At 42.7% G+C, this 12,379-nt stretch overlaps 1 protein-coding gene across 2 annotated transcripts in view; it reads right to left on the bottom strand.

The window, feature by feature from the left end:
- The window catches only part of tgfbr3 (transforming growth factor beta receptor 3), a 203,305-nt gene extending 200,637 nt beyond the window's left edge, over positions 1-2,668 (bottom strand). Inside the window, exon 1 of one of the 2 annotated variants that reach the window (XM_016993177.2) lies at positions 2,379-2,668. The gene's annotated coding sequence lies outside the window, so the exon portion shown is untranslated. The remainder of the gene's footprint in view (positions 1-2,378) is intronic. The other variant, XM_008109257.3, reaches the window with a different exon arrangement.
- Between the last annotated feature and the right edge of the window lie 9,711 nt (positions 2,669-12,379).

Below are 12,379 nucleotides of genomic sequence, written 5' to 3'. Positions count from 1 at the left end.
ACAACTTTCTAAGGCTGGATATACACTATCCTATATTTCAGAATCTGCATATCCCAGATTATCTGGCAGTGTAGACTCATATAATCCAGTTCAAAGCAGATAAATTGGGATTGGGTCCTGGGATATTGGACAGTGCAAATCCAGCCTAAAAGAGGATCCTCAACTCTTCCTAGGAAAGCAGATGGCATCTCCCATCAAGGGAGCAGAGGGCCCTAGCCACCTTGCCCCTGGAATTAATGCAGTTTTGTCTGCACTTGAACTGCCCCAACTGAATGCTATGGGATCCTTGCAATTGTAGACTGGCATGGTCTTTAGCCTTGATGCCTCTTGGAAGTATAACTGATATGGGTTGCTGTGAGTTTGCCGGGCTGTATGGCTATGTTCCAGAAGCATTCTCTCCTGACATTTCACCCACATCTGTGGCAGGTTGTGAGGTCTGTTGGAAACTAAGCAAATGAGGTTTATATATCTGTGGAAGGTCCAGGGTGGGAGGAAAAAATTCTTGTCTGCTTGAGGCAAGTGTGAATGCTGCAATTAATCACCTTGATTAGCATTGAACAGCCTTGCAGCTTCAAGGCCTGGCTGATTCCTGCCTGGGGGAATCTTTTATTAGTAGGTGTTAGCTGACCCTGATTATTTCTTGTCTGGAATTCCCTTGTTTTCTGAGTGTTGCTCTTTATTTACTGTCCTGATTTTAGAATTTTTTAATACTAGTAGCCCAGGCATGGTCAAACCTCACTCCTCCAGGTGTTTTGGACTTCAGCTCCCAGAAATCTCAGCCATCCTACCCACTGTTAGGAATTGTGGGAGTTGAAGTCTAAAATACCTGGAGGACTAAAGTTTGCCCATGCCTGCTGGTAGCCAGATTTTGTTCATTTTCATGGTTTCCTCAATTCTGTTGAAATTGTCCACATGCTCCACTACCCAAAGAAGCCATTGAAATCCACAAGCATGTGGACAATTTCAACAAAAACAAGAAAACCATGAAAATGAACAAAATCTGGCTACCAGTATTTAAAAAAAAAACCCTAAAATCAGTAAATAAAGAACGCTACTCAAAAAACATAGGAATTCCAGACAGGCAACAATCAGGTCCAGCTAACACCTCCCAACAAAGGATTCCCCCAGGCAGGCATCAGCCAGACTTTGAAGCTGCAAGGCCATTCAAAGCTAATCAAGGTGATTAATTGCAACATCAGACTCTATCAGACAAGAGTTCTTTCTCCCACACTGAGCATTCCACAGGTATATAAACCTCAATTGCCTAGTTTCCAACAGACCTGACAGCTTCTGAGGATGCCTAACATAAATGTGGACGAAACATCAGGGAAGAATGCTTCGGGAACATGGCCACACAGCCCTGGAAACTCAAAGCAACCCAAACTTATAATTGGTCTAAAATATTGACTTTATATGCCACATCAACTTGTATTTCCAAAGATCTAGAGTCACTTTTCTCCCCCATGCATATCATTTGGAAACTCACAGCAACCCAGGTTCCTCAACTCTTCCTACTTTCCAGGAAATCAGATGGCATCTCCCAGCAAGGGAGCAAAGAGTCCCAGCCGCCTTAGAATCATAGAGTCATAGAGCTGGAAGAGATCTCATGGGCCATCCAGTCCAACCCCCTGCCAAGAAGCAGGAAATCGCATTCAAAGCACCCCTGACAGATGCCCATCCAGCCTCTGCTTAAAAGCCTCCAAAGAAGGAACCTCCACCACACTTGGGGGCAGAGAGTTCCACTGCTGAACAGCTCTCATGATGTTCAGGTGAGCACTTTGCTTCTGGGTATACACCTCCACTATAGAATTAATGCAGTTTTGATTCCACTTGAACTGCCCTGGCTGAATGCTATGGGCTCCTTGCAGTTGTAGACTGGCATGGTCTTAGCCTTGATGCCTCCAGGAAGGACAATTGATATGATTCCATAGCACTGAGGCATGGCAGCCCGAGTGGGTTCAAACTGCATTTACTCCAGTGTGGATGCAGCCCTGTCCAAAGCAATGCCTGTTTCCCTGTCCAACTCTGAGGAGGGAGGGAGGGAGGGAGGGAAGGAAGGAGAGAGAAGCAGCCGGAGAACACCTCCCTTCCCCCGACCAAAGGGAGGAAGAAAAAGAAAGAAAGAAAGCAAAAAAAGAAAGGCAAGAAGCCTCCTCGCTCGGCACGCAAGCGCTTCCTCTGCCCTCGCCCAAAGCGGGGAAATCCCTGGCTGCTCCCGCACCATCTGCACGGTGGAGTGAAGGCACTTGGACGTATGGGATCCAGAGAGAAAGTTGTCGTTTGGCAAGGTCTGGAGCCTTCTCCGGTGCCCGGGATTGAGCTCAACCCTGCACTGAGCTAACGAGGGAATGAACCCGGCCTGATCAGGACCGTCTTACCTCCCCAGAGAGCTGTCAAAGCGTCAGGAAGCAACTCCGGAGTTCAAAGGAGGCAACTTTTCCTTCCCTTCGCTTTGCTTTGCTTTTCACTCCATCCGCATCCTCCAAGGATAGAAGGAGCCAGCGGCGGCCCTTTCCCTCTTCTCCCTCCTTTCCCGTCTCTTTCGCTTTCTCCAGATGTGCAAAGTCCCCGCGATCGTCCCGGGAGAAAGCGAGCGACAAGGAAGAAGAAGAAGAAGGCGCACCAACTCGCAGCGCCCGGATTCTGGGCTTCCCTTCGGCGGGGGACTTCAGCCCGTCACTCACAGCACCTCAGTGTTCCCATTGGCCCGTTGGCGGGGGAGGTGGGACTTTGTGTGTCCCCGCCCTATTCCTCAGTCCCTTCCCTCCTCCTCCTCCTTCTCTCAAAATTGCATTTCCTTAGATGCGTCCAGATTCGGATCGCAGTTGGGAATCACTCCTTTCCTCTTCTGGTTTTCTCCTGTTGACTCAGAAGACGAATCCCTTCTTAGCTTTGCGAAATCCAAGCATTTTCCATCCTCATGTTAATCTTTCTTTGCCTTCCTCCCACTTTTTTTTTTGCTGGATCTTCGACATTCTTCAACGTTACGCAACGTTTCGGGGCAGGATTTCGGAAGCGGCCTCTTCTTGGTTCTCCTCCAGGGTTGAAGATCCCTGATCCGAAAGGCATGGTTGGGCTGGATCTACATTGCCATGCAATGCAGTTTGGACTGCGGTATATGGCCAGTGTAGCAGCAGCCTCAATGCAATTCAGTGCAGTTCAAACAGGCATTTTATGGGTCTACACCAGGCATGGGCAAACTTTGGCCTTCCGTGTGTTTTGGACTTCAACTGCCACAATTCCTATCAGCCCACGCTTTCTCTACACCAGTGGTTCCCAACCTTTTTTTGACCAGGGCCCACTTTGACCAGGGATCACTCAAAGCAGAGACCCATCTCCAACATTAGTACCAAAGGGGTTACGAATCAATTTTTGCTAAACTTTAGATTCGGTTTGGTTATTTGGGGTGTTTATTTATTTAACTGTGATGTTGCAGGAAAATTCGGAGAGTGCCTTGGGACTGCAAGAAGATCCAACCAGTCCATACTCCAGGAAATGAACAAATAAACAACAACATTTATTGGGTTGTTGTATGTCTTTCGGGCATTTGTATGTCTTTCGGGCATTCTGACATTTATTTATCATGTCAGAAGAAAACCGAGGGGTACAAGTTGTAATATATTTGAAAACACAAAACAAAAATTTAAAAAGAACTTGGCATTCTACTAAATATCCTTTGACCAGTAGCTGGCCACTTGGAGTGCCTCTGGTGTTGCTGTAAGAAAGTCCTCCATTGTGCATGTGGCAGGGCTCAGGATGCATTGTAATAGGTGGTCTGTAGTTTGCTCTTCTCCACACTCGCATGTCATGGACTCCACTTTGTAACCCCATTTCTTAAGGTTGGCTCTGCATCTTGTGGTGCCAGAGCGCAGTCTATTCAGTGCCTTCCAAGTCGCCCATGTTTTCTGTGTGCCCAGGAAGGAGGCTCTCATCCAGCATCAGCCACTGATTGAGATTCCTGGTTTTAGCCTGCCACTTTTGCACTCTCACATGCTGAGGTGTTTTTGAACAAGATGTTTGTCCACATTTTTCTGACATTTTTTACTTATGGGTGCTTTAAATACCTCCCCATTTTTAAGCAGTGCCTATTTATCTACTTACATTTCGCTTTACTGCTAGTTAGGCAGAAGCTGGGCTAAAGGCCAGGAGCTCACCGTGACACGAGCTTTGAACTGTCATTCTCTTAATTGACAAGATTAACTTCAGCTGGTGTTTTAACCTGCTGTGTTAAAGCCCGGGCTTTGTTCATTGGCTCTTGTACGTGGATGATATCACATTAGTGTTCTCAAGCGGAGTCACTCATTTTACTATTGCCTGATTTGCTCCTGCGGAATTCTGGGAAATGTAGTTTGTGGAAGCTACGAACCTCTTTGGCTGAGAATTCCAAGGGCTTCTCACCTAAGCTACATTTCTCATTCTATTTCAGATAACTGATGGTCAATCTAGTATTACAAATTGCAAGACTCCCTGAGCTTTGCTCACCTTTAAGCTTGAACTGAGTTGACATGTGCCAGTTGACCGCAATGTTTACTTCTCCCATCTTCTCTTACGATAATTGCGCAGGCATATATTTGCCAAACTTGAGAACAATGCATTCTGCATCTCATAAAAGTGGACTCCAATCCATAAAAGTTTAGGCCATAATAAATTTGTCAAATCTTCAGAGTGCAACTCCAGCCTGGTTTTTTGTTTTGTTTTGGATTTTTTGCTAAAGGAAAACTCCCCACAAACTCTTTCATATCCTTGCAAGGACACATTAATAATTCAACCATTCTGTGTCCGCAAATTGAGAATGGCACAATCTGAGCAGGATACTCATTGTTTTAAGGATTGTGCCTGTAAAACCAGCATTGGATTCTGCAGGATTCAACAGGATTTTGTCATAGTGCATTGCATAATTTCTAAATAGAAACAACAAACAACAAAAGGGTAAAATCATTAACAGCTGGATTTTACATTGACGTGCAAGACTGAGGCCACAAGTATTTAAAAAGTCATTTGTTCCACTTATTCACCCTTCCTAATGAAAAACCCTCCATTTAGAAGAAGACTCTGGAAAATTACTGTCAAGTACAAACAGAACCAGAACAGGGAGTTCTATAATATAAATGTACCTCATAGGCAACCCAGGTCTCTTCAGATGCTTTGGCCTATAACTCTCATTAATCCTCGTGAGCGTGCCAAATGGCTGAAGTCTATGGGGATTATAGTCCAAAACATCTGGAGGTGGACTACCAGGTTACTGCATGTCATTTCTGCCCTCAGTCATTGGACCACATCTTACTTAACTTTTAGCCAAAGCATCAGTGCTGTGACTTGGAAGTGCTTGTTTATTCATTTGACCTTCCACATTTGATTTTATTCTTCATAGATTTGAACATGGACATTCTTCTAGGAATGTCAATCCTCTAGTATGATTTTATGATCAACAGAGGCAAGAAATCTTGCCAAGAAAACTCTGTGATGGGTTCACCTTAGAGTCACCATAAGTCAAATGCTTTTTTATCATGTCAGAAGCGACTTGAGAACATACTGCAAGTCGCTTCTGGTGTGAGAAAATTGGCCCTCTACAGAGATGTTGCCCAAGGGATGTCCGGATGTGTTACCATTCTGCTGGGAAGCTTCTCTCATTTCACCACAAGCTAGATATGATAGATGGGAGCTCATCCCATCTTGCGGATTTGAACTGGCAACCTTCAGGTCAGCAACCCAGTTCAGCCGGCACAAGGGTTTAACCCATTGCACCATCACAGCTCAGTCAAATGCTACCCTTGCATGTTGAAAAAGCAATTATTTATATTCAAAATGGAAATTAAAACAAAAGTAGACACTTGAAAGAAAAAAACAGGATGCAATTTTTTTTGGTGGGGGGAATCAAATGGTTTCTGAAAACACAACATGTTTTTGTTTGCTTCCCTGACTTATTTGTTTCATTTCACATGTGCTCAATGTTAGTTTTTGAATGAAAAGTCTGCGGAAACATGTTGAACTCTTTTTTTGTGTGTTGTAGGAACTTTTTCCTATTTTTTCCATATTACAGTAGAGTCTCACTTATCCAAGCTAAACGGGCCGGCAGAAGCTTGGATAAGCGAATATCTTGGATAATAAGGAGGGATTAAGGAAAAGCCTATTAAACATCAAATTAGGTTATGATTTTACAAATTAAGCACCAAAACATCATGTTTTAAAACAAAATTGACAGAAAAAGCAGTTCAATACGCAGTAATGTTATGTTGTAATTACTGTATTTATGAATTCAGCACCAAAATATCACGATATATTGAAAACATTGACTACAAAAATGACTTGGATAATCCAGAAACTTGGATAAGCAAGGCTTGGATAAGTGAGACTCTACTGTATTTCTGTCACTGGTACCAAAGTTTTTGTTAAAGAAGTAAAGCCCAGGAAAGCATCTACTTTGTTGGCTCCATGGTGGTGCTATGGGTTAAACCCTTGGGTTGGCTGAACTGCTGACCTAAAGGTTGGGTTGCTGACCTGAAGGTTTCCGGTTCGAATCCGAGATGGGGTGAGCTCTTGTCTGTCAGCTCTAACTTGCAGAGACATGAGAGAAGCCTCTAAGAAGGATGGTAACACATCTGGGCGATCCCTGGGTAATGTCTTTGTAGACAGCCAGTTCTCTCACACCAGAAGCATCTTGCAGTATGTTCTCAAGTCACTTCTGACACGATTAAAAAAACTACTTTGTTAACTGATGGATGCTTGTGTGTGCATGCATATATGTTTTAAATATAAAATAACACACACACATAAAGAGGGGAAATGTTTGTATTATCACTAAGCCAAGCAAATAGTTTAGTTTTAGATGGAAGATTTGACTGTCTCTGTAAGATTGGTGTAAGCAGAGAACTAGTGCCTTGTAAGATGATAGGGATAATTCTCCTGTACACATTTTTATTTGCTTGAAGTTGTTTTGGTAGTTTGTGTTTTCAGGACTCTGGGACAAGTGGCAAACCAAGTTTCTTCAGGTTGAAGTGAGACAGTTGGTTCTGCCATTTCATTCTGCTGCTTGCCTTATAGGGTAACAAACAACACACAGTTATTTGAAAGGGAGTAAACCTCACTCAACTCAAGAGGATTTGATGCCACATAACTACAATCCTAGACATATTTTTAAGGAACCTGACTGAGCTGAATTATAGGAGGCTTATATCAAAGTAGCTTTGGTTAAGCTCAGCCTACAAAATCCACTAATAGCGCCAGAAGTCAGACACATTATTTCAAATAATCAGGTCATCCTATGAACCACCTATTCTAACAATATTGAAACATGTCAAAGATGGCACAAGGAATTTACAAGATGATGGCGACATACAGGAGGAACCCTAGAACAGTTAGAATGGAGAACCCAACATTTGACCCAAAGCGATGGTGCCACAGAGGAGTCTCCCTCAATTTGCCATTCTCCAATTGGTGTATCACACATCCCTTCATCACTAGCCATATTGTGCAGCTATAGTCCAACACATCGGTGATGTGTCCTTCTGTAAAAGGCTGCCTTAGAACAGTGTGGGCAGGCTTGTGTTTCCCATCAGACACAACCAGCAAGGCTAGTGGTTAGGGATTGTGGGAATTATAACATTGAGTGGCAAAGGCTCCCAGCCTTGTCTTGGAGCAGTGGTTCTGAACATGTGGGTCCCTAGATGTTTTGGCTTTCAACTCCCAGAAATCCTAACAGCTGTAAACTGGCTGGGATTTCTGGAAGTTGTAGGCCAAAACGCCTGGGGACCCACAGGTTGAGAACCACTGACTTAGAGTAATCATGACAGGACAACTGCATGCAGTGTACTACATAAAACTGTATTTATTTATTTGCGATATTTATACCCCACCCTTCTCACCCCAAAAGGGACTCAGAGTGGCTCACATAATTTGGCACAATTTGATGTTGCAATTCAGCAATATATGAACAAAACAATATAAAACAATAAAACAGATAAAACTTGTAAATATCATAAACTTTAAAACGTGGTACCTAATCCTGTCGCCATCATTAGTGCTACTATGCAAATTCCATATTGCAGTACCCAAATGCCTGAATGTCTAACCAAATTTTCACCCTTTTTCTAAAAACCAGGAGGGAGGGGGCCAGTCTAATCTCACTAGGAGTTCTATAGCCGAGGGGCCACCACGGAGAAGGCCCTGTTTCTCATCCCCACCAAACATGCTTGCGATAGAGGTGGGACCAAGAGCAGGGCCTCCCCAGAAGATCTTAACATTCTCATCGGTTTGTAGGGAGAGATATGTTTGGATAGGTAAGTTGGACCAGAACCAAGATTATTCCCATTCCCAATGGTAATCTTTAAAATCTGGGGTTTTTTAAAAACAAAAGCTGAAAATCTGCATCATTAGACCACTTCAACACCATCGTTGTAGCTACATCTGATGATCTGATTCACCAAAACACAATACAGAAGCCACACAACCCCTCCAACCAAAGGAGGTCTGTGGTGCTGGAAACTGGGGTACTACTAAACACATCTAATGCCTTTCTAGCTATGAGATGCAGTGTGAAAAGCAGTTCAGGAACTGCACAAGGTCTTATCATAACTGTTTTTCTATTGCACCTTACTGGAGAGAGGGGATTGGGCATATTGTTCAGCACCCTGCTGTTCAATGCTTCAGAATGCTACCTGCTTCTAAAGTGGGTTCGGGGGATACTTGAAGTCACTGCAGTGGTGCCATCAATATAAATGTAAATTGCGGCCTTGTGATGTTTACAAAGCTGTAAGTCTGACTTTTAACATTGAACAGATGCCACCTATAGTATGCTATCATTAACAATGAAGGATGCCATTAATGGCAGAATTTCATTATTTTTCAAAGAGGCTTTTTCAATTTTGCATCATAAAACTTCAGCAAAATTTAATGTTTAGCTGCATGAAAACAATTGGAATAAAAATTATAAATTGTTGGTGGGCATGTTGCATGTATTCCGTCATACGGTAAAAATCATGAGGTGTATGAAACTAAAATTGCCTCCTTGTTTCATGTCATTCAATGGGCATCTTCCCTTCCTTCCTTCCTTCCTTCCTTCCTTCCTTCCTTCCTTCCTTCCTTCCTTCCTTCCTTCCTTCCTTCCTTCCTTCCTCTCTCTACCTCTACCTCTACCTCTACCTCTACCTCTACCTCTACCCAGAATTCGCAGGGTACCAAACAAGAAACCCAATCTGCTGAATCATTGTTAGTAGCCTGCAGAAGAGAAGGCTGAGAGGAGACATGATGAGGGCCATGTACAAATATGTGAGGGGAAGCCATAGGGAGGAAGGAGCAAGCTTGTTTTCTGCTGCCCTGGAGACTAGGATGCGAAACAATGGCTTCAAACCTCAGGAAAGGGGATTCCACCTGAATATTAAGAAGAACTTTCTAATGATGAGAGCTGTTCCGCAGTGGAACTCTCTGCCCTGGATTGTGGTGGAGGCGCCTTTCGAGACTTTTAAGCAGAAGCTGGATGGCCATCTTATGCTTTGAATGAGATTTTCCTGCTTCTTGACAAGAGTGGATGGGCCACAAGGTCTCTTCCAATTCTATGATTCTATTATTATTTCAATATTGAATGAAATAATTATTTTTTGCTTGATAGTAAGACAGTAAGGTCCCTTCTACACTGCCATATAATCAGATTTGAACTGGATTATATGAGTCTACACTGCTATATAATCCAGTTCAAAGCAGATAATCTGGATTTTTATGGCAGTATAGAAGAGACCTAAGAACTACAAACTTTGAAAATGAAACTTCCTTACTCCCGATACACTGTCTTAAAATATATGATAGGAAACTTCTGAAAATGCAAAGCTTTTTTACGTCAGTTTCATCAGATTAAGTATGTAGTTCCTGAGAGTGGAGGAAAATTTCATCAATGTATATCAGGGTTAAATTACCAAGCATTTGGCCTGTGGCAAATTACAATTTCACACTTACTCTTACCACTTCCTCATCTTCAGAGTATATGCCAACAGTAACACAGGAAGTAGATCATTAAAGCCAGGAGGCAACATTCACCTTATTTAATTGGATATTTCTCTGTGATTCTGTGGTGTGCACAGTGTGCATTATAGGGCAATTTCCACATTTATTCCACAAAATAAGCAAAAAAAAAATATAATGCCAAAGGACAACTTACTGATATTAAATTGTTCACCCTCACTATTTTAGCAGATGGGTGAGTGTGGTGGCAAACGGAAGCCTTCCAAAGGTTAGCCTGCAACTCCTGGCATCTACCATCTAAAATACCATCTAAGCTGTAGAAATAATGCAGTTTGACACCACTTTAACTGCCATAGCTCAAAGCCCAAGAATCATGGGGCTCATAGTTTTACAAGGTCTTTAGCCTTCTTTGCAAAAAAAAAGTGCTGGTGCCTTAGCAAACTACATATCTCAGGATTCTACAGCATTGAGCCACGGCAGTTAACATGGTGTCAAATTGCATTAATTCTATAGTGTAGATGCATCTTAAGGCTAGTAAGAGTAATGATGCAGAAATAAATGGAAAGCAATATGTGGCACATCCCTGCTAGAATAGATGTGTGTGGGAATCATGTGGCAATCCAGATGTTGTTGGTGTGCCACTCACAGTAGCCCTGGCCAGCATAGCAAACACTGGGGAATGAGAGAAATTGCAATCCAACAACATCTGGAGAGCTACATGATTTGCATTGCTGTTAAAATAGAAAATACACACTTGTTTCCTTTATCTGGCCATATCAGTTTGCATCAGCTTGCCTTTATATCACAAACAGGATATCCAAATGTAGGCATGAACATTTCATGAATATGAAATCAGTACGCTTCAAACAACAAGCAACTAATCTTCAGCAGGAAATCCATGGGCACTCATCTGAGCAAAGTTCTCAAAGCACAAACTGAATATCCCTGCTCTGAAATGCTTGAGATCAGAAATGTTTTGGATTCAAGGCTCTTTTTTATTTTGGAATAGTATAATGAGATTTATTGGAGATGAGACTTAAATCTAAACACAAAATTCAATTGTTTTAATCATGTCAGAAGCGATTTGAGAACATACTGCAAGTTGCTTCTGGTGTGAGAGAATTGGCTGTCTACAGAGACGTTGCCCAGGGGATGCCCGGATGTGTTACCATCCTGCTGGGAGGCTTCTCTCATGTCCCCGTAAGCTAGAGCTGGCAGACGAGAGCTCACCCCGACTCGCAGATTCAAACCAGCAACCTTCCGTTCAACAATCCAACCTTCAGGTCAGTAGTCCAGCCAGCACAAGGGTTTAATACATTGTGCGGCCACGACTAATTCAATTATGTTTCATATAGACCAGTGGTTCTCAACCTGGGGTCCCCAGATATTTTTGACTTACAACTCCTAGAAATCCCAGTCAGTTTACCAGCTGTTAGGATTTCTGGGAGTTGAAGGCCAAAAACATCTGGTGTCCCTAGGTTGAGAACCACTGATATAGACCTTATACACAGTATAAAGATTATTCTATAAACTTTTTTATTATTTTGGGCATGAAAAAAGGTTAATGTCTACCAAACCATCTGAAATAAAAGATGTTATTATCTCACCCCCCCATGTGGACAATTTTGGATTTAGGAGTATTTTAGATTTCAGAATGCTGGATAAGGTTTGCTCATTTTGTGCCATTACTGGTACCAGCTCCTTAAACAAGATTTCTACTAGTTGTGCATGCCATCCCGAACTCTAAAAAGAGGTTTTTTCCAACCTGGTTCCTTCCAGATGTTTTAGACAACACCCGTGATATCTTATTATTTGGAGTCAGAAATATCTGGAGGACACCAGATTAGGTGAAGTTGCTCAGGAATCTCTCTGCTCAATCGCATAGTCATTTCCAACTCTTTGTGACCTCATGGGCCAGTCCATGCCAGAGCTCCCTGTCGGCAGTCACCACCCCCAATTCCTTCAAGGCCAAGCCAGTCACATGGGCAAACTTCGGCCCTCCTGGTGTTTTGGACTTCAGCTACTACATTTGTGGGAGCTGAAGTCCAAAACACCTGAAGGGCTGAAGTTTGCCCATGCCTGATCTAGAAGAGCATCAACTTTGAATGGTGATTGCCGCCAAATGCTTTTAAAGCCAAATGCTAGTACATACAAGAGCCAAATTTTTTAGTGTAATAAAGAGGAAGTCTCCTGTTTCTAATCACTTTGAAGCTGAGTCATTTTAAGAGAATGATTCACTGTACTTTGTAGTAATGGAGGAACATGCCCATCAATAGGAATGCAGTCTAGCAGTCAGAAAGTACGTGTGTGTCCCCACCATTCCCCGGTAGCAAAGAAAACAGAATATTAATTGTGGAGTTTCCATAAAGCTATAGACATTTAAAATGGATGTAAAGGCCAATTTACCTGTTGCATTACTTTTTAATGA

This window comes from Anolis carolinensis, chromosome 4 (genome assembly GCF_035594765.1).
Source record: "Anolis carolinensis isolate JA03-04 chromosome 4, rAnoCar3.1.pri, whole genome shotgun sequence".
In the NCBI taxonomy this organism is placed as follows: domain Eukaryota; kingdom Metazoa; phylum Chordata; class Lepidosauria; order Squamata; family Dactyloidae; genus Anolis; species Anolis carolinensis.
This window is presented reverse-complemented; position numbering and strand designations above follow the sequence as displayed.